General features: G+C 38.3%; 1 long non-coding RNA gene across 3 annotated transcripts; it reads right to left on the bottom strand.

The window, feature by feature from the left end:
- Positions 1–11,878: 11,878 nt before the first annotated feature.
- Positions 11,879–18,315, bottom strand: LOC145562361 (uncharacterized). 3 transcript variants are annotated; one of them, XR_014094343.1, is made up of 6 exons: positions 17,867–18,315; positions 16,554–16,616; positions 16,366–16,455; positions 14,071–14,129; positions 13,388–13,458; positions 11,879–12,347 (listed from the first exon to the last, which is right to left on the bottom strand). It is a non-coding gene; the product is annotated as an uncharacterized LOC145562361 (long non-coding RNA). The 3 variants fall into 3 exon arrangements; XR_014094344.1 differs by having other exon boundaries at positions 14,071–14,524; positions 18,007–18,315; XR_014094342.1 differs by having other exon boundaries at positions 18,007–18,315.
- Between the last annotated feature and the right edge of the window lie 4,926 nt (positions 18,316–23,241).

Below are 23,241 nucleotides of genomic sequence, written 5' to 3'. Positions count from 1 at the left end.
TATCAATTAGATCCTGAATTGCTTCCTTTAACTTCCAGCAGTTTTCAGTAGGGTGACCCCTTCCTTGGTGGTATTTGCAATGTGCATTGGGATTCTAATTAGCTGTCCTCCTTTCGACTGGTGGATCTCCAAATGGTCCAATAGGAGTTATGAGACCTTTTGCATGAAGACGATCAAATTGATAGCATGAACACATATGGGTTCAGAAAAGTGAGAAAAACTCAATCAGGAAGTAAAACTGAGCAAACAGTACTAGAACCGGTCAAAGCAAGAACGCATATGGGTTCAGAAAAGTGAGAAAAACTCAATCAGAAAGTAAAACCGAGCAAACAGTACTAGAACTGGACAAAGCAAGAACACAGATTTCTGGCTTGGTATTGGAAGAACGCGGCGCGAGAAAACAGGGACCATCGCGAGACGATAGCCCTGTCGCACTGCAATATTGCTATCGTGTCGCAACAGAGCCATCGCACTGCGATGGGCACTGTTTTCCCTACGCCAGTTCCTACATGCCTCAGCAGCTCTTTTTGTTCTTAGAATTTTTCCGTTTTCACAGCGTTTTTTCGATTCTAGTTGTGAAAGATATTTCCCAAATTCCCTATGTGTAAAGTCCCTATGTTTTTGACGCATTACGAATGCTCTATCCAATGCGGACCTTTTTATGCTTATGCCAATAATGTAAATCAAAATTACGCACATGAATATTTAGAACTTTTCGAGTGTCATCCACTCATTATAAATAATTGCCAAAATAAATTTTAGGAAATAGAAATCCTCCCCAGTGGAGTCGCCAAAAACTGTAGGGAATATTTCAAGCATCCCACACTTGAGCCCCACTGTGATCATACACTTAAGCATGGTGGCGTCCAAAGGGAAAGAAGCTAGAGCAAAAGAGTTGCCAACCAGTTTTAGGAACTTGTAAACCGTTCACAGGGTGAAGGTTACACCCCTTCACGATCCATGAGATCGCTAACTCCATAGTGGTCCTGAACCATGACTGGATATTTGAGGATGAAGGTACAAATCCAACCTAAAAGAGATTGAACTTGCCCTAAAAATAGGCCTCTACTTTGTTCTTCTCATATTCATGTGCGCTTTCGGACTAACATACAATCAATAGATTAACCATAAACCTGTTTAATCTATGTTGGTTGAGCATTAATGCACAAACAAATCTGTTATTGGCGATCACTTGAATTAAAATCATATTAGCCTAAATAAAATTAATAATTATCTGATTAAGCATAATTTCAAGTACAAATTCCCTTTAATCCTACAAGAGAGGGTGTGATCAAGCAATAACAACATTATCAAGCAACATAATATATTAATAACAACAAATCATCATCATCATCATCATCTAGATCTCATCAAAGCATAATAATATTAGCAAGATCCTAGACATGATACTAACAAGATTAATAACAAATCGTAGCATGTCACTAAATAATAAAGGTGAGCCATAGTTTCATAGAATGATGATTTTTGTGGTACATGATTATGGTCTACCTCAAGGAGGGCCTTTCCAAAGTTGTAACGTGGCTAGGCTTGGAGTTATAAAGAATGGACAGGCTCAAGTATACTTTCATAATCCCTTTTCTTTTGGTGCTTCTCAAATTAAAACCTTTTACTTTGTGTGACAACTCCTACATTAGGTGCCTTTTCCTTATCTTCTCTCTCTCTCTTTCTTTTTTCTTTTTTTTTTTCTTTTCTCTTTGACAAGTTTGGTTTTGGGTTTAGAATGATTTTGCATTCGATCTTTCCTTTTTTTGGTTTAGACTAACTTTGTGTCCCCCTCTTATGTTTCGTTCCCCCAATTTTTCATTTGTATCTCTTTACACCATTCCTATCCCAAGGTTTGGAATAATGTACGTTGAATAAGTAAGGCTCAATTGACGAAGCTCAAAAGAGCTAACAAAAGATGGATTGTTCTAAGGTTATTAACATGGAATTATCTACGTGGAGTTTCAAGTTGCCTCCTGTGTTGGTGTAATCATCATATCTCTTTTTAGTGGGCCAAAAGATGGGCCTCTTTTCATTCGATACATCTTGTAAGCCAAAGCTCATGAAGATTCTTAACGTGTTCAGTATGTATTCCTTTTTTTATATTGCCTGTTTGCATGTATATGTTTTACTTAATTCGATCTAATTACAACAAAGAGATTAAAAAGAGAACAAGATAGACGTACTTGAAAATATAATTTTTATTCATTAATTAATGAGAGTACATAATAAGTAGATTCGACAACATGAATCTCTTAGTCCATCATAAAGAAAATAAAAGAAAAAGAAACAAAACAAGACCTTAAATCAAGTCCATCTATATGATTCATGATTTCATTTATCAAGTCCCTTTTAATTAATGTTCCCATAGTATAGACTTTTTGGAATGCGTCTAAACTAAGGTATTGTAAATGACATTTTTATGGTAAAGACATATTGTCTATGAACTTTGGGACAAGTTCATGATCCGGAGGTCTTTGTGAAAGAAGAGCAACCTTTGATCGCCACCTGGAAAAGAAGTCAAGAAAGCCTTTTTCTTCCCTTTGCTTAAGCAATTCAAGATCGTGCAAGGTAGTTGTGAGCTCGATATTGTCTCCATATTAGGATAAAAATGCTTTTACAACGTCACCCCAAATGGAAGTTTTCTTTGCATCGAAGTTATAAAACCATGATCTAGCAGTTGGGTCCAACGAAAGAGGAAAAGTACATGCATATAAGCTATGCTCAACCCTTTTCAATGCCATAATTCCAAAAAAGCTCATTAAGTGAGTCCTAGGATTGTCTATAACCTTAAAGGTTGGTAAATCCGTAGTTAAGAACTTTTCTAGGAGAGTCTTGCCACTACGTTGTGGTGCAAGCTCATAATTGAAGTACTTATTCCCTGAGCTAGCTCAAAGGACAAGTTTCTCCAAGGCCTCTACTCTTTCGGCTCTTGCTTTTTCTTGCAAAATCTTTTCTTTTTCTTTCTTTGCTTTTATTTTAGCCTTTTCTGCATTTTTATGAGCCTTCATTTGGGTTTCTTCTTCTCGTAGGGCCTTTAGGTTTTGGAGTTCCTCTCTAAGTTTCTCCAATGCTGCTTTGTCACCCATGATTGGACTAGTATGTGAATGTGGAAGATGATCTAGTAATGTGTATCACAAGAAATTGAGCGCATTCACTTAAACCTTTTCTGCCAAGCATTTAAACAACGATCAAAAGTCAAAATGATTGTTTTATTTAGTCCTTGTAATACGAATTCACTATAAGCAATTTTATTGATAAAAATGTCAAAAAATTCATAAACAATCATTAATGGAATGTCATGATTTGTGTTGAGTTCAACAACGTAATCATCTAAGGATTTTGCTTGAAGTGAATTGTTTTCGAAAAAAGGGAGAAGAAAAAGCAAAGGAAAGTTGGATTTACATGCTCATCAAACTTTTAGAAATATTAGTCAACCTTAGTACACTCCTTAAAATGATCAATATACTATGGTATTTGTTGATCATTTAGATTACAATAGAGATCTTTATCGTTTCTTTTTATTATGATTCTCATATTATTCATCTATAAAGGATATTTACTATTTGTTTAAAAAGAATGATCGCCTCGAACGTAAAATCCAAGAAATGAGTAAATCATTTTCTCGGTTTTATCATTCATTATTCTCTTTTATTTTTTTGGTTTAAAATAAAATCTTTTGTATCATACTCTTTTTTTAGAATGGTTTCTTGATTTTTTTTCTCCCTATTCCTTATTCCCTCTTTTTCTTTTTCTTTTTTCTTTTGGTGAGGCAATCATCCCAAGTAAGGTTCTCAAGATTCTCTTTTTAAACCATAGAAGAGGTGAATAAATCATGCTCTTAAGTCAAGGTAGACTAATTACAACTAAAAGATGACGACTATGAAAATAGGCACGTTTAAGAATGGGAATATTGATGACGTCCTATCAAGGGATGCGAACCTCAAATAACGAACCTTATGAGAAATAATGTCATTAGTTTCGATTATAAAGTACGTAAACAAATCATCATAATCGAAAACAGTATCGCGCGCAATTTTAGTCTTGCGCTAAGGTGGAAAGTGCAACTTCGAGAGTGGCGCCTGCCACACGAGGGTTTTTTTTTTCCTTTTTTTTTTATGAAAACGCAAAAAGAACGATAAAAGATTTTTTTTTTTTGAAAAAATAAAAAGAAAGAAAGAAAGAAAAGAACGATTAAAAGACATGTTTCTGGATTTTTTTTTTTTTCAAAAAACAAAGAACAATTAGAGATTTTTTTTTTAAAAAAAAAACAAGAAAAGAAGAATAATAATTAAAAAAAACAACTAAGTTAGACAACATTGTTAGCCAAAGTGATCTTATTAGCACCTACTTAACGATTAACCTTGAAACGGTAATATCGTTTTCTTCGTATAACATTGCTCGTAATGAGTTATAGTCAACGTTGAATAGTGGTCGCGCTCAAGACACGGAGTTGCGTGGAAGAGCTGCCCGCAACTTTTGGACTTTCGCTCGGAAGGTGCGCGCTACTTTGATAGTTGCGCGCGCCACCTGCTAGGTTCGACATTTTTTTTTTCTTTTTTTTTGGTCGAACCACAATGATTTTACGATTTTGTTTTTCTTTAATATCTCTAGGTAACAAGTTGGAATTAATTAGATTAGACACAAAGCATATAATTAAACACATATTCATGTAGTCACATAAGCACATTAAAGGAACCGTCAAAGCATACAATGCCATTCTAAGGTCAAGGCTTGGGTGTCCTAAGGTACCATATCTTAAGAGACGATGCAGGAATCAATCACTCAACGTGTTGACCTATGACATAGCCCTCCCAACATTTTGTTGCCAATATGGGTGGGATGATTGTTATTGATTTCAGGGTTGAAGCCTGCTGTTGACAACCCCTAGTCAATAAGCCAATCCCCAGTGGTTAAAGTGTGCTATGATTATGCATCATGCAATGTTGCTTGCTTGGCTTTTACTTTTGATAAAAAGGAAGATATTATGTGTTCAAGTCTCGCTCTCTAACTAGAGATTATCCAAGTTAGCCATCGTTACAACCCATAAGTAACCCGGTGTTGGAATCCTTGGACTATAACTAAGAACTAATCTTGTAACCTATAAGTCCTCAGTGGAGTCACCACTGTAAGGAGGGTGTGTCCATCATAGGGGATCCTTCTCCTTTATTCCCATGACCCTTTAAAAGCCTAGGAATTTACACTTTTTAGGGTGTTTTAGGATTTGAATTCCTGACTGTTTGGGAGACCTTTGAATTAGAGTTGATCCTATCATCATGTTTTTTTGTAAGAAACTAGTAAGGAGTCGCCAATAAGTTTTAGGAAAACTCATAAACCTCGTTCATGCCTTTCTCCCAAGTAGGGTTCAAGGGATATTTAGCATGAATCACAAGTTTACCTATGCCTAAATTGGTCTACTTATACCAGAAATGAGTTTAGGAGCGAGGGTACTAAAAAATGTTCCTTTTAGGAAGGAATCGCTATTCTAGCCCTGGTGCGGCTTCTACTAGCTCTTCCTTTTTCACAATTTCATCACCAAACAATATATGCAATGTGACTCTTAAAAACTAAGTTAGTTGATTTTATTTACAAGCATTAATCATGTAGGAATTACATTGTGAAAAACGTTATTCTTTTGTTGTTCAAATTCGTGAAAAGAATTATAAATAAACAATATTCGCCTTGACTTAATTAGGTGATAAAACAACAATTAATTATTCAATTCTAATCTTTGATTAACGAAAGAATACTATGTAAAATAAATTAATTAAAAGTTTGTTTAAAGTGATCAAACAACACTAATTAATCAATTAAATTTATTTAAACAATAAAAGAAAAGTGATTTATCTAAGTGCTCAGGAAACTAACCGTTCTTCTTTTAAGCTAAATCTCCATTTAATGCGTTTATGGACTTTCTTTCTTCTTCGTACCTTTAAGAACTTCAATGGATTCAATTAGGGTTGGAAAGTATTTGGGAAGTGAGAAAAAAATTAGTATGATAATAAGAGAAATTGAGAGATTAGGGATTCAAGAATACTAGGGTATAAAATTCTGATTTTTCTGTTTTGTTTGGGGTTGAACGAAGACCCCTATTTATAGACGTATGAATCTAGGTTTAGGGTTTTAGAGCCGCGGTGTCAGGTTGCGCGTGCAACTCTCACAGTGGCGCTTGGTGCCGCGCGCATCTCAATGACTTGTGCGCGCCAGGCCCGCGTTACTCACCGAGTTGCGCTCGGTGCGATTTTCCATATACGAAAATGCGTTTTTAAAACTTTCATAACTTTTGCTTAGAAAGTCAAATTTAGGCGTGTGAGATATCATTGGAAAGATCTGAATGTGTACTTTCCAATGGCATTAGAGTTAGGTTAAAATAATTTATGGATCAAAAGATATGGCCGTTGGAGTGCAAGGGTGTCGGTTTTAGGGCCCGATTTAGTGTTTTAATCATAACTTCTTCGTTGTAACTCCGAATTGGGGTTATAAGATACCGTTGGAATGCTCTTTGAAAGGTGTATCCATTTTTATAGGACTTGCATTTAAATTTATGGTTTGTTTATCTATTTGGCTCGGTTTCCAACAATGTAAGATCAATTGGATCAAATCATTTCATTTGATGCATTTAGGTCCGTTATTAATTAAGTTTAAACATGTATGAGCATGTTTTAGGCCTAATTAGTAATTGGATAGGGCTCTAAGATAACTTGGTCTCAAATATAGGTTTTAACTTACTTCATAGTGCATTTCATAGTCCATAAACACTTCAACTTTAATCTAGCATGAAGAACGAGTTTTTGTAACATCATCGCACTTCCTGTCGGGACAGGAGGCCAAAAGTAGGTGTCTATAAAGAGGGATCCCAAAGCTCCACTTTGAGGATCTCCAATTTTATTATAGGTAGAAATTTAATACTTTTAATTACAGAAATTAAAAATACATAATTTTGTAGAGTAATAATAATTTTATTTTATTCATGCAGGTTTGGCTAATGGAAAGACTTGAATTAATAAGTCCTCTTGACAATATTGAAAAATACACTCCAAATTGTCTTGTAAGAATAAAGAAGCTCTTTTCTTTGAAGATTGGCCGCCGGGAGTGGAGCAAAATCTTTGAAACTCGCGACTTCTCCATTAAATGGGTCGTGCCTTGGTAGAAGATTGAGAAGATATTTGGAGTCAACACTCAACCTTCTTGTTGTATTCCAAGCTTATCAAAGTTAACCTTTTATTACCCTTCTAGGGTGAAGAGGCAATATGGTCTTGCTCAAACCATTCCTTCTAGAGATCTTCGTCGACCTTATGAATATGCTGTCTCGCAAAATATTGAACGCTTTGATGGCTATTGGTGCGCTAGACCCCTATGGGAAGTTGTCTCCAACAAGGATATTCCTCCTTTGTCCAGATAAGTGAAGCAATGGTTTCTTGGTAGATCCCAAAAAGATAAAAATTAACAAAGCTCGAAGCACAAGTGCAGAAAAGATAAATATTAAAGACCGCTTAGGCTAAAAGAAAATTCCTGCTAAAGATCATCTGGGCTCAAAAGTTGAATTCAAGACTCCTATTATGCCTAAGAAAAAAAAAGCATTGCAAAAAGCAAAGAAAAGAGAAAAGCTGACTCTATAGAGAAAAAAGTGTGAGTTAAAAAGAAAGTTGGTGTATTTGCCAAATGGGAAACTATTTCTTCTAAAGTAGTGGTTAGATCATCTAAGGGGTCCCTACTAGTGAAAGAATTATATTATGAAGAGAAAGCAGACAAGAATTGAAAAAGAGCTAGAAAGGAGAAGACAGATTAGGGCATTGCTTTACTTTAAATTTATTAGACAATTTTAATTTCAAGTTAATTTTATTTTTAAGCCTTTTTTAAAATTCCATTAATAATGCAATTTTTAAGCTTTAAATTAAGAAAAATCAGATTTTTACCACCTCCAAAAAACGACTTATTTGTTTTTACCACCTACAGAATAAAAAACGTTTTATTTTACCACCACATAAAAAAATAAAAGTTGGCTTTTACCACCAATCACCTCCAACTAACAGATTCCGTCCATAAATCCGTTAGTGGGGCCTACCATATACACGTATCACCATATTATCTGGTAAATTTTTTTAAAAAAAATAATAAAAATAAATTTTTTTAAAAAAAAAAACAGCCATCAACCGACGCTAACTGCCACCGCCAGACCAGCTACCAGCCACCGTCGAACCTACTACTAGCCCCATCGTCGGACCTGCTATCATCCCCACTGCAAGACCACTACCGACCCACCACTAATTCGCCAGCAGCAACCACACCAGCCACCACTAATTTGCCACCAGCCACCACTAATTCGCGCCAGTAGCCACCACAACGCAGCCACTGCACGCACAACGCTCCAGCCACCACCATCGAATTTCGACCCCCTTACCTCCAATTTCCCACCTCAAAACCCTGGCCACCATGACCACCCATTAAGCCCCCTCCTAATTCTACTACTCTTAAAACCCTAGCCACCACCAAATTTTGCAATCCTAAAACCCTAGCCACCACCTAATTCCGACCACCTTCCAAGCCCACACCAAATTCCGACCCCACCTTAGCCCCACACGAATTCCAACCTTCCGAGGTTAAGTTGATTCCGTTCTCGGTTGGTTGACATGGAAGATCGGGGAAGATTAAGAGGAAACGTCAAAATGTTGGGCCCTACTAATGGATTCATGGACGGAAGCCGTTAGTTGGTGGTAAAATCCAATTTTTAGAAATTTTGTTGGTGGTAAAATAAAACTTTTTTTTATGTAGGTGGTAAAAGCAAATAAGTCGTTTTTTGGAGGTGGTAAAAATCAAATTTTCCTTAAATTAAATCAACTTTTATTTTAATCTTTTATTTATTAAAAGCAATGAAAACAATTTGAGTAATTTCAAAAATAATTCGAATACGGAAGTCGAAAATCTTCAAAATGAACTGAAATTTGTGTAGTTCGATGAAATCGTTGTAACGCTAAAGATTCAGGTCCAACGTGGCGTGATTATCCTATCGCGGCGCGATGGTCATATTGTGGTGCGATGGTGGTATCGCAACACGTTGAAGCTATTTTTGACGCAATGCTGATGCCGAGTCGACGTGTTGTCGTGAAAATGTGAGATTTGCAAAAATAAAGTGGTCGCACCCCGTGAAGGGTTGCCTATGTATCCTTGCTAAGGAATCAAGCCAAACGTAGCTCTCTTGAGTATAAAACTCACCTAAATCATGGGTAGAACATTTTGAGTTAGTCAAGATTCGTCATGTTTGAGAATTCGTTTCCGTCCATATTAGTTAGTTTTGCAGCACCTCCTGATAGGATGGTTTTGGCGATGTATGGTCCGGACCAATTAGGCTTGAATTTGCCTCTTGGGTCTAGAAAATTTTTCCTTAATGCTTGCAACACTTAGTCTCCTACTTTGATGTTTCTTGTCTTGACTTTCGTATTAAAGTGTCTAGCCATGCGAGTTTGATAACATTGAGAGTAATGTAAAGCTTATAGTTGTTTATCATTAAGTAGAATTAGCTCCTCATATCTTCCCCATATCCATTCAACCTCGTCGAGTTTACTTTCCAATGCAATGCGCAAGGAAGGTATTTCCAATTTTACAAGTTGTACGGCGTCCATTATGTAGACTAGGGAGAACGGCGTATTTCACGTGGATGAGCGAATAGATGTGTGATAACCCCAAAGAGCGAAATAGAGTTTGTCAAGCCAATCCTTGTAGTTTTACGTCATCTTTTCGATGATGGTTTTTAAGTTCTTATTGGCTTCCTCTACTGCACCATTTGCTTGAGGTCTATAAGGGGAAGAATGGTGATGCTGAATTTCATACTTTTGAAGTAGCTCTTCACATTCTACTTGAAAGTGAGTTCCATTGTCATTTATCATCTTATGTGGGACTCCATATCAATATATGATGTTTCTTTTGATAAAGAGTGCTACATGTTTTGAAGTGAGGTTCGCATATGAGGCTGCTTTGACCCATTTGGTGAAGTAATCTATTGCAACAAGGATGTATTTATGGCCTCCTGTCCTAGGAGGAGTGATTTTTCCAATGATATCTATTCCCAGGTTGAGAACGGCCATGGAGATGTGTAGGTGTAAAGAAGAGATGGCGGAACATGTTGGTTGGCATATGTTTGGCATTTGGGACATCTTTTCACATATTGATGGCAATCTCTGTTTATGGTAGTCCAATTATACCCTTGGCGCATTACCTTTTGGATTAACATTTTTCCATTCATGTGTGTTCTACATGCTCCTTTGTGAATTATTCTCATTGCTCTTTGAGCCTCCTTTTTGCTTACGCATAGGAGAGCTCTACCCTTGGGTACTCTTTTGTGTAATTGATTGTCTACGAGCACAAACTGTGATGCAAGAAGTCTCAAGGCACGTTTCGCCCTTTGTCAGCGTTAGGTGGATATTCCCCTTTGGTGACATAATTGAGGATGTCTGTATACCAAGGTTCCTCTTCTTCTTCTTCTTTCTTCTTCTTGGACTACTTCTTCATCCTCAATGGCTTGGATATAAGCCGGTTTATGCCTTTTCTCTATTGTTAGAGGCATTTGCTCAAGTTCCTTAGGACTTCTAATCATCGAGGCTAGTCTTGCCAAGGCGTCGGCAAACTGATTTTCTTCTCTTGGTAGGTATGTATATTCTACTTTTTCGAGTTGATCAGTAAGAGTTTTCAGTTAGGTTTTATAGGGAGCCAAACTTTCACTTCTTAGAGAGACGAGAACTTACAACGATAATGGAGGAATGACGTACGTCTCTGAAGAAGATGAAGAGCGAGAAATTTGAAAAGAGAAAGGGGAAGATGAAAAAATGAAAAGGGTAAAAAGAAAAAAAAGGGGGAACAGTGAATTAAATAGGAGTAAATAGGCGGTTGAGTGAGCAATAAAGTCGAACCGCCATGTCACCTCAGTAAAAATAAACTAACCACTCAGATGGCCGACACGTGTCCCACTCATGCAAAACATCGTTCCCTCCAAAAAAAAGAAAAAAAAAAAAAAAAAAACTTCAGCTGGAGTAATCGAAATTCCTCCCTGCAAGCTCGTCATTTCTCAGACTTCAGCGGGAGTAATCGAAATTTCTCCCTGCAAGCTTGTCATTTCTCAAATTTAAGACAGAACAATTCAAGTCTAATAAAAAATTGTTCCTCTAGCATCAGCAGAAATAAATGAAACATCCCAACGCAACGCATCTCCACCGACTTGCAGCATGACCACTCAAGTCTCAGAGAGAGACTTGGGGGGCTAGTGGTATACGAGGTAGTTTAGCCAGACGACCCGTTGAGCAACGGCCGATAAGACCATACGCTCAGAATAGCTGGCATGAGTAACCTCATACTACCTCTTGAGGGGCTAGTTGTAGGGGATAGCTCCTGCTGAGCTATTTCCTCCAGCTGGAACCATTAAAAAAAGGGATTCTCCGCACAAGCAAGAGCTGGGATGAGTGATCTCATACCACCTCTTGGGGGGCTAGTTGTATAGGATAGCAACTGTTGAGTTATCATCACCAGACTCTCAGACTGGCCCCCGAATTGCGCACTCATTGCTGGAAGGATAGCCGAAGGGGCACCTTAGCCCGATAGAGTCAGCTCGCAAGCTAACCAAGTATGACTCTCCACAAAGGAGATCGTACGCCTATAAATAGAAGGCAAAGTACAACGGAAAAGAGATTAGACACACAAGTTATTACACTCTCTCTATATCTCTAAGTACACTTTCTCCCTCTAAACACATTCTAACTTAAGCATCGAAGGGGGATTCCTCGAGCCACCCCCGAAGGCAGTTCACGTGTGCTGCCTTGTGCAGGTCGTTGACGGGACCCAGCTCGTGCCAGCAGAACCCTTGGATCCATACCTGAAACACCAATAATGCCCTAAAAAAACAATTTTTTTTTTCTTTTGCATTTTTTTCACTTAAAATGTAGCATACACACATATATATACATAATATACATAAAACACATATATATTCATCAATAATTAGTAATTGTACACTTTTTAAGAATGAAAAACTGCAGTATCAATATTTTCTTCTAGGGTACTTCTAGTAACATTATAGGAGGTAGTAGCAAGAAGCAGCAGTAGCAGCAACATGGAAGCAGCAGTAGTAGACCATAGAAGCAGGAGCAGGAGCAGCAGCAGCATAGAAGCAGCAACAACAGTAACTTGAAAGTAGGAGCAGTAGTAACATGGAAGCAGCAGCAGCAGCATAGAAGCAGCAACAACAGTAACTTGAAAGTAGGAGCAGTAGTAACATGGAAGCAGCAGCAGCAGCAATTTCCGTCTCATATATTCGACACAAATGGCCTTAATAAGCTCCCATACACATAAGAAGTTTCCTACATCATATATAACACATTTCTATCACTTACATTCAAATAACATAAACATACAACCACAGCAGCACATAAACGAACAATGCATCCACTCTATATAATTCAAATTAATTTCACCCACTCCAAAAATTTAGAGTGCCCAAAAAACCAAAAACCAATCAATTACATTTTTCTACATATCCATGTCCATAACTAAAACCCAATGGATATGCAAGACTTAGCAAAATAACTAAAATCTACAAGGACTAATACAGAATACGGATCCATGTGAGTAACAGCAACCTTTTTGATACCATAAAAATGGATCCTGATAATAATCATCATAGAAGTGAAATTTAAACAAAAAGAAGAAAAACACATCCTTAATCATATACGGAGTATAATCATATAAATATAGCTAGTTATGTGTTAAGAGTTTGACAATCAAATGCTTTGTTCTTGGCTATCATCTCCAACCCTTCTGTTATAAAGGAATCATGTGGTTCTGCAGTCCATGGGAAACCTCTATTGGGAGCTTAGCCAGCTAGGTTGGCAATAGAGGACTAGCAACTATTAGCTTAGCTAGCTTGGTTGGCAATAAAGGACTAGAAATTATCACGATGCTGGATTCCTCTTCCAGCTCTGAAGGTATTATAAACTAGGTAGTCAGGCAGTCAAAACAGATTTCTGCAGATGTCATTCATAGTTGGGATGTACTGCCTAGTTGCCTATCCACCCTTAGGCCTCAAATAGTGAATGTGAGTTATGTGACATCCTTGATCTATGGATAACACCTCAAATTTTCAGGAGGGGTTTGTATGGTCAGTGAGGATATCATGAGCGCACATAAACATTAGCAGCATATGAACATATGAATATGCTAATAACAACAAGATACAGTCAAGCACAAGTATAACATAATCAACCTAATAAGTTACAATCACACACTGTATGATTGCAAGTACAGAAAGTATACATTACAAAAGCTATATCATGAAAATCAGAAAATGTGTCTTGATAATCTATGAAACTGGTAATAGGAAAAAAAAAAAAAAAAAACTCACATTGCCCACAAACACTGATCGAGAATCAACTTCCTCTCTGTTTGCTTGGTCAGCAGCCGCAACAGCAGGATCTGCAAGACACAAAATCCTTAAAGAACTAAAACCATTGGGTCATGAAATCAACAGTAGCAGATTAGCAGCATGATTGCTTCCAAAATAATTAAAAGAAAAAATTAAATCAAATTGAAATTACACTTCAGGTATTTTATAATAAAGAAATTCATAAAATATAGGAATCATTCCATGCTTAACTATTCCAAAACTTATAAAGTAAGTTATTAAATAAATTCCCATTTATGTTCACAATTCTCATCAAATCCAACCACTTAAAGAATCATTCCATGCTTTATCTATCATCACTTAAACTATCTAACAATTAACTTCCATGTCCAGGCCAACTGCAGAGTATTCAACCAGTATCTAAGTGCTAATAGTCATATTCAACTGAGTTCATGACATATTTATTGTGTAACATCCCTGAATATAAACACCAACTAGCTAAACCTGACAACTGCACATTTTAACGCCTTTACGGCTTGTGTCACTGAATAAAAGATTATGGTAATGATCTCAATTACCAAATTGAGAGTTTTATCCCCCCATTAATTTTCATTAATTTGAGGTTAAAGTTGATTAAGAATAAACATTCAAATTATCTAATAAAGAAGATGCATTAGCATTACCTTGACAATTCTGTGAGCCATTCCACAACAAAACACACTTCTCATCATAATTCCGGATCCTGCAACACAAATTGGTCATCAGCAAACAAATAACATGACAATTATAGGCGTCGTTCGAAGTGGTGAATATGCTTGACACTCGTAGGAAGTGGGAATTAACATATATGATTAGGGACACAATTAGGGACAAAGCAAATTAGGAAGCCGCCAACAAGTTTTTAAGGAACTTGTAAACTGTTCACGGATCATAAAAGACAACCACGAATAAAGGGACAATGATAGGCAAGAACGATTGACCCGTGAAGGTTACACCCCATTCATAATCCATGAGATTACTAACTCCATATGGTTCGGAACCACGAAAGGAGGATCGGGGATGATGGTACGAAGTGAGTCATGGAGTCACATTCGCCCATATTGGCCTCTACTTGATTCTTATAGCGAAAAGTGATTCCTGCAATCTCGAAGGCATGAAAACAAAGATTTAATTCGCTCCAAACTATTATTATGCTAAATTAGTTGAATATTAATGCAACACATAATTCTAAAATATTAGTGATCACTTTAATTAAATAACAAGATTAAAAAGGAACTTAAACCGGTTGTCCAAATCATCTTATTAGGCGTTATTTTCAATTACATATTCCCTTTAAACATGCAATATGGCGATCAATAACAATAGAATAAACATTAATATTGGAAGCAATTCAATAATAATAACGTTAGTCAAATCAAATATAAATTAACCTAACCATGATACTAGCAATATAAAAATAAAATAAGTAATTAAATTAATTAACTACTCACATTACGCGCGTTCCTTAAAATTGTTTCATCATGAATAAATTGTTAGTAACTTCAATAAAAAAATATAAATCAAATTGAAATTGAAATTAAATTAAATTAAAAGTAGAGTTGATTTGATCCAAACCCTCAGTTAATTATACCTTTCACGCCTTGGTATAAGCACGGAACCTCGGGTTAAGTATGGACTCATTGGAGTGCTTAAGGAAGGAATGATGTAGATAGGAATAAAATTTTAAGGCTTAGAGTATGAAAGAGAGAGAAGAGAATGATTTTTGGTGTAGAAGAGAGGAAGAGAGAATGATTTGGTACCCCAAAACTGCATTAATCAGGTGTATATTTATAAAGGAAATGAGCAGAGGGAACACATGGAACCCTAAAAAGATAAAACCCTAATTTGGGGCACCGTGACACGGCATGTGTCTGCCACGACACGGCAAAAAGTGCCGTGACACGGTATAAATTACCACGTCACGGTGCAATAGCTGCCCTAAAATGATAAAACGCGTGCAGGTTTTGCGCGGATAAAACACAGAAAATTCCTGTGTCGCGGCATGGGTACCGTGCACGGCAGAAGCTTCCGTGGCGCGGCAACTTCCACCGTGGCGTGGCACGTGGCGTCGTGTAACGGTGCACTACTTTTCTCGAAATGCGTCCAAATTCATAAACGTGTGAGAAAACGCGGAAAATACATGAAAAAAGCATCGTGATACGGTGTAGAGTACCGTGTCACAGAAATATGCACCGTGCCACATCATCTTTTGCCGCGATGCGGCAATTTAGCTGATGCGCGGTAATTCTAGTTTTTTACGCGTTTTTAAAACTACGATAAATTTTGATTCGTAACTCGGCATAAGGCATGTAATATATCATTGGAAAGCTTATCAAGTCTACTTTCCAACCCAATTAGAATCGGGTCAAAATCATTTGTAGATTTTATGATATGGCCGTTTTAGTGAAAGGGTGTCGGTTTTGGGCCGAGTTTAGTACTTTGCTCATATCTTCTTCGTTTTAAATCGGAATTGGACTTATGATATATTGTTGGAAAGCTTATTTCAAGACCTACCCAACCAAATAATAGTTGGATCAAAGTTATAGGGCCACAAAATCAGTTTCTCTCAGTTTTGTGATATGGACACGTAAAGTGGAAAGTATGTTATGGTTTAGGAAAATGAGCTAGGAATTAGATTAGTTTATGAAATGTATTGAATGGAAATATGGATTAAGAACTCCAAAAGTTAAATACTCAACCTGACCAATAATGGCGGTGAAAGGTTGTTCATCATCGGGTTTAGTTTTGGGAAGACATTTTTAGGTGTCTAGAACAATGATAATAATTTCAGCATACAAGATTAAGAAAAGTCAACCCATTCAGTATTCAGTGAGATTTTCATGTCATGAAAGAGTAGCATATGCATTAAATACTTGATTTACCACCTAACTTACACTTTCCTCAAAAATAAAAATGAAAAAAGATGAGAAAAAAGGGACCTTCATATCAGCTATTGTCGAGAAAACAACAAACTTCCTCTCAAGGCAAGTGTCATCCTCACAAAGAAAATGAGCTTCACGGAAGTAGTTCTGGGAAAGATGTAGTATTTCGGCTGTTATTTTTTTTTTTTTATAAAAAAAAAAAAATAGAAGTGGAATGAAACTGACAAGTGATATAACAAGCTAACCTCCAAGTCATTATAATCCTTGTAGTATTCAAGCGGAGTAGACTCAGTAGAGTGTAGCCTAGCCTGCAAGGGATGGATTTTGGATTAAGTTACACCTGCAACTTATAAAAATTGGCAAATGTTTTCCAGCTTGGATATTTTAATAATTAGAGGAAATTTACAAAACCCTTTTGTATTATCAAAGCATTTAATTCACAAGCATCTAAGCGGTAAAGTGGACCCATAAAAAAACCAAGACTCCCATAAATAAGAATCAGTATTCAAAATTGTTGAGCAATATGAAATTATGAAGAAACATAGTACAGTTAGCAACAACTTATATAAAGAGCATAGTGTGGATCAAAACAGATTCTGATGAAACTAACATCAACATCAATAATCTTAACTGTAATCTTCAACTTTTACTCTGTATTTATAATTCTTAACTCAGCAAAAAAAACTAGACATTCTAAAGGATAGAGCGACCGGTTTGAGCATCAAAGTTGTAAAACAACTTCTATATCATTGAAAAGATTATATCCAAGGATGTTGATGCTAACAACTCCCTAGCGGGCTAATGGTGAAGCATTATTTTCAAGACATAGCTTATTGGTTAGAAGAAATTATCCTTGTAAAGTTGTCATAGCTCAAATCAGTTAGATAGCGGGGAAGGATACAATCTACAGATCAAGTACTTGAACAAGATAAAGGGAGTTTATGCTAATCCTCTTTTCTGGTCTAGTCTTATCTAGTCTAGTACCTAAAATTAGGAAAGAATGAAATAGAGCAGAAGATGAAAAGCTAAAATAATAAGGGTAATAAACAAATGAAGATCTTCAAAAGAAATAATGATACCAATCATTCTACTAATTCTCAAACTATAGCCATGTTTATGAAATAACTAGGAAGTGACAATTCACTGATATAGTCACAATACAACAACCAATTTCATCCATAGAAGACAAACCAAAGAAGAAATTAGTTATAAATATGCTATTAAAGCTAACACAACAAAAACTAATTAAAATTAGGAAGAAATTAAACTATTAAATGCAAAAAATCAGCAAAGTAAACATAAGGGAAGCTCATTAACTCGATATTTTATACCCAAGCATATAATTATTCAGCCCAACACACTAGAACCTCATTTCAATTGAGCCTCGATGATTCGTATTAAGGAGTACCTCACCCTTTAATCCTAATCCTCTACAAAAGTAGCACAAAAATTATAAAAAAAAAAGGCAAAAAATTTCTTAAAACCCTAGCCATCGATGGCGTTGCTTGCGGCGCAATTATGGAGAAGGAGATCGAAAGAGAGAGAAAAGGAAACTCACCAACACATGCATGTAAATAATGTCGAACATCTTGCTTAATTAACACGCTGTAGGATTCAATTTTGTATTTAAAGGCGAAAATAGACACTTAAATTGATAAAAATCATAAACCCCTGATTTCAAATCGATGAACAACATACCACCGTGAAGAAATCCACCATATCTGCAAAGATCTAGCACCGGTAAATAAATAGACCATCAATTACGATGGTCGTGACACCATTCACCATCGCCGTCACCCTTAATTCCCCACTGCTGCGAAGAGAGAGAGTGAAAGAAAGAAAATCTGGGAATAAGGAGAGAGAAGAATGAAAGAGAGAGTGGGGTGGCGGTGGATGAGGCGGCGGTGGATGGGGTGGTGGTGGAGTAGAGAATTAGAGAGAGATTTGTGAAAAGAAAGAGACAAGAGAGAGGAGGGGAGGAGGGGATTTGAGGAGAGAGAAAGAGGACGCAAGTTATGCAAGAGTGAAAATAAAGGGCGGTTTTTTTTTCTTTAAGAATTCCCACCGGTTCAAACCGGTGGCATTTCACTGATTTAGCACCGGTTTGGTTTGAACCGGTGCCATTTCTATTTTATTAAATCCTGCCTAATTTTTTTCCCGTCGGTTTTTAAGAACCGGTGCTAATAACTTAGTGCCAAAATGTGTTTTTCTACTAGTGCATGGTGGAAGTCCTGGAAGAAAGCAGCATTGCAGAAAGCAAGCAGGTGAATAGCACCAGGTAGCAGCGAGCATGGTTCTCAGACATACTGACCTATAAGATACATGGCTCGCTGCCGGATGACTAGGCACAAGCCAAAAAAAGTCAAAAAGGATGCCAATTGGTACGTGGTGATGAACGGGGAGCTCAACAAAAAGGGCTTCTCCAAGCCACTGCTGAGGTGTATTTTAGAGTGGGAGCAGGAAAAAATTATGGAAGAAGCACACTCAGGAATCTGTGCCAACCATATTGATGAAAAAGCCTTGGGGGACCCTGACACAGGATGCTTTAGATTATGTCAGGAAATGTGAAAAGTGCAAAAAGTATGCTCCAGTTATAAATCAGCCAACAAACGATCTGACCCCAATTCTCAGCCCGATCCCGTTTGCTCAGTGGGGAATGAACATATTAGGACCTCTCACCACTGGGTCAGCGGGTAGGAAGTATCTCATAGTGGCAGTGGACTACTTCACCAAGTGGATTGAAGCTAAGCCCACCAAGTACATAAAAGCCTCCCAAGTAAGAACATTCATATGGAAGAACATCATTACAAGATTCGGAGTGCCACAATGCATAGTCTTTGACCATGGATGTCAGTTCGACTGTGACACCATCAAGGATTACTTGGAAGAGATGAGTATCAAGTATGCAAGCGCCTCAGTCTTCCACCAGAAGAGCAACGGCCAAGCAGAAGCAGCAAACAAGTTGATCTTAACAGCCCTACAAAGAAAGCTGGAAGAGCATTAAGGCCTCTGGGCTGACCTAGTCCCAGTGGTATTATGGGCAAACAAGGCAACAGAGAAGGAGTCCACCAGGAAAAGCCCATTCTCCCTGGCTTATGGGGTAGATGCAGTAGTTCCACTGGAGGTCTAAATCCCCAGCCTGAGAATCTAGCACTATGAGCAGTAAGGGAATGAGAAGCGCCTGCTGGAAGAGCTGGATTTTCTCCCAGAAATGCGGTTAAAAGCAGTTCTCAAGCTAGTAGCCCAAAAAAGCAGAATCTCAAAGGCCTTCAACAAAAGAGTCAAGCATTGAGAAATACTACCTGGAGACTTGGTTCTCAGAAGGACTGCAATAGTACGAAGAGGAAATCAACATGGAAAGTTGTCAGCCAATTGTGAAGGTCCTTGCATCATCCATGAGCAAGTAGGGCCGGGTGCTTTCCTCCTCGCAGATCAAGAAGGTCAAGTCTTAAGAAATAGTTTCAATGCAGATGTGTTAAAGAAATATTTCGTTTAAAAGGCATGTAGCTAAGTAGAAACTAAAAAACTTTGTTTAAATTATGCAAGAACTTTGTTTAAAATTATGCTATGTTAATCAAGGCAATTTAAGCCATTTGAATTCAATGAAATACTAGCCTCTATGTGAGGAGTATACTATGTGAGCTTGCCTATACGTGTTTATTCATTAAGTTATGCTTTAGCATCGCACACTAACATGAAGAAAATACCATACAAACATTAAAGTCAAAGCAGAAAGCATCAAAATAAGGTGCAGCAAGACATCATTAAGCAAGTGATGATCACACTTCCCTAAGTTTAACCTACCTGCTCAAAGTAAAACAGGGCACCACCTCGGGGACACCTGAGGAGGAGGCCTAGCACGTTCAACTTGAGTAGGGGAAAGGTGAACGAAAGGCAAAGGAGCAGGCTGAGTGGGCATCACCAAGGTTCTCTTGCACCCACCCAGCTCCCTGGATCAGTAATAAGCCCTTACAAAAGATAAGTAAGGAGCATAAATAATAAGTCGCAGCCAAACAAGCTGAATGAAATACGAATAAGTCACAGCCAAACAAGCTGAATGACATACGAATAAGTCACAGCCAAACAAGCTGAATGACATACGAATAAGTCACAGCCAAAAAAGCTGAATGACATACGAGGCTTCACCTAGCACATCAAAGGGGTTGTTGAGTTAAGGTTTAGGTACCACTATACCATGACTCAACAGCAGGCTTGAGCAAGCATACTAGCAACAAGATAAGCAATAAACGAAATAACAAAGGAGTTATTAAACGCATATACTAACAAGCTGAACCTCTGCCCACCAGGGCAGAGTAAACATTCAGCAGAAAGTTACAACATTCAGCAAAATAGTTAGAAAAACAAAGAATTCAAGTTGAGCTGGTCAAACCCAGCAGACGGAAAGTAAAGTGTTATGAGAAAGCACACAGAAAATACAATCTTTGGTGGCTATACACCCCAAAGACAATAACAAAAGCTACCTAGTAACTACAGACTTAGGTGAGGGAAACTCCGATGAGCCGCTGGAGGAAGGGGGAGACAGCCGCCAAAACCTTTATTGCTTGTTAGCCAGAGTCTCTATTCCAATGGCAGCAGCAATATGAGCGCATAAAGGCACCTCTAGATTCTGCACAGCATGGTTGGGAACTTTGCAATTAGCAACACGAGAGTGGTTAGCAGGCAGATTGTAAAAGCCAGCTTCCCTACCAGCGTAAACCTTATCCCAAAAGGCGTTGAAATGAGCCTACTGCTCCTCACTCCCACCATAAAGACCACTCATGCAGCGAGCTGCAGCCTCCCAACCCCCATCATGGCGATCAACGAGCAATTTAGCAAAAGCTGGAGAAAGCACAAAAGATTTAAGTGCCTCTTTCTTAGCAGCTTGAAGCTCATTCTCCTTTCCAGCTCGCAAATCAGCCATCTCAGCTTCCAATGCTTGCACCTTGGCTTGAGAAGTTCCTAATTGTCCCTAACAGTCTGCCAGTTTGGTCTTGGTGAGCTAAAATTCTCCTAGATGAAGTTGTAGGGCATTCGCGCTCTCTGTCAAGGGAACCACCTCACCAGCCATCGCATCCCTCTTAGAGCGAGCCTGTTGAACTTCCTTATCCTTCTGAGCAAGGGTTGAGTTCTGATTTTGATACTCCTTCTCCACTGCAAGTAAGGCATTAGCCAAGTCGCCAACAGACTTGGTAAGCTACAAATAAACAAAAAGACAAAAATAAGCTAAGGCAAAAGCAAAGCAAAGCAAACTGAGGCAAACAAGCAAAGCAAAGCAAGCAAGCTGAGACAGATAAACAAAGCAATAAAAACATGCTAAGGCAAAAGTAAGAAAATAAGCAGGAGGAAGCTAGAGAAAAAAAAGAAAAGCTAGAAATATGCTAACCTTTTGCAAATCATGACACGCAATGGTAGCAAGGAGACTGACTGAGCTACTAGTAAAGTCAGCGGGAAGTCGAATGCCCTGAGTAAGTTGATAACCCAAGATGCCACCATTCTGCGGGTTATCCACAAACAAGGATTCGTCAGCCCAAACATTCATCACGGGGCGGAATGGAGCGTTCTCAGCCCCAGCCGGGCGCAGTAGAGGATGAAGAGTAGCATCAATGGGAACTTCCCCAAACTCTATAGGTCCAGTAGGACGAAAAGTACATCCAGTAGAAATTGAGGTCGCAGAGAGAGGGTTCTCAAATGCATCAACCAAGAACTGGTGAACACAACAATTAAACTCGCTAAAGTTTTAAGTACCAGTCTCCTTAGTAGCATTCTTACCAAGAAGCCCAGTGTTGGCAGAGTGAGAAGCAAAAGGGTCAAGAGTAGAAGAAGTACGAGCCTTTTTAGCAGCGGGTTGATCGGCGTCACTTGAGGGAGAGTTCACAGGATCATCCTCCATATTAATAACTAGATGATCCTGCTTGTGTGAACTCCCAGGTTGAGAGTGCCCTCCCCTGCTAGCACTTCGCAGATGGCCACACAGCCCAAAAAGGCGAGGTGGGATTTTTGGAAGCTCTATAACAACCTCATCAGGTAATTGGAAGGCAAGAGCCTCAGTAGAAGGACCAATAGCGTCCTTAGCAGCAACGGTAGTACCAATGCTGGGAGAATAGAGTAGAACATGCTCAGCGGAAGTTGTGGGTTTCTCACCCACCGCATCGTTAACCTCAGCCTCCTCAAGGGGAAACTAAAAATTGCTATCAGCAAAGTTATCAGCATTATAATTCTTGGAATCATCAAAAGCTTGATTCAGTGGTTCATTAACATTGAGTTCTGAGGTGCCACTTGGCCGAAATCCGCAGCAAGACGCTTCTCTGGAGAAGCACCCTGCGCCACTAACACCTCAGGGTAACCCTGAGGTAGTTTCCTTAGGCGAAGGGCGAGTTTCCCATCAACCTCCAACAGTAGAAGATGAAGGCTCAGCCTCAAGACGACTAGACCCTGCACGATAAACAGCTGTCACAGTGTCAAAAACAGCTCTTAGCTCAGTTGGAGCCAAGCGGACCTCACCCTTCAAAGAGCCAACATAGACCTCTAAAGTCTCAAAAAGTTCTGGAGGATTATCTGGAGTAGCAGTGAGAGGATCCTTCCAATTGTCTTTCAGCCCAAGAATGCACCTATCCAGCTTGTCATAACCTGAAAATCAGGCAGCAAAGGAGAAAAAGCAAAAGGCATAAGAGCGCAGCATAGACAAAAGCAAAGGAAGAAAAACACTTAAAAAAATATAAAATAAAAAGGAGACAAGGCTTACCAGGCTCATGGGTAGAACACAAGCGCATAGCAGAAAGCTGCGCATTGCCCACAATGTACAAGGAGTTGGGCAGCCAGAACTTGGGAAACTTCGCATCACCTGTGCATGCTCCCTACAGCATATCAAAAGCATATGTTTCGCGAGTAGATTTAGTGGGAGAAACAGTAACCCTAGCCATATTAGTACGAATC

The sequence above is a fragment of the Chenopodium album genome, chromosome 10, assembly GCF_948465745.1.
Source record: "Chenopodium album chromosome 10, dcCheAlbu1.1, whole genome shotgun sequence".
In the NCBI taxonomy this organism is placed as follows: domain Eukaryota; kingdom Viridiplantae; phylum Streptophyta; class Magnoliopsida; order Caryophyllales; family Amaranthaceae; genus Chenopodium; species Chenopodium album.
Note: the sequence above shows the minus strand (reverse complement) of the source record. Positions and strands in the feature narration are given on the sequence as shown.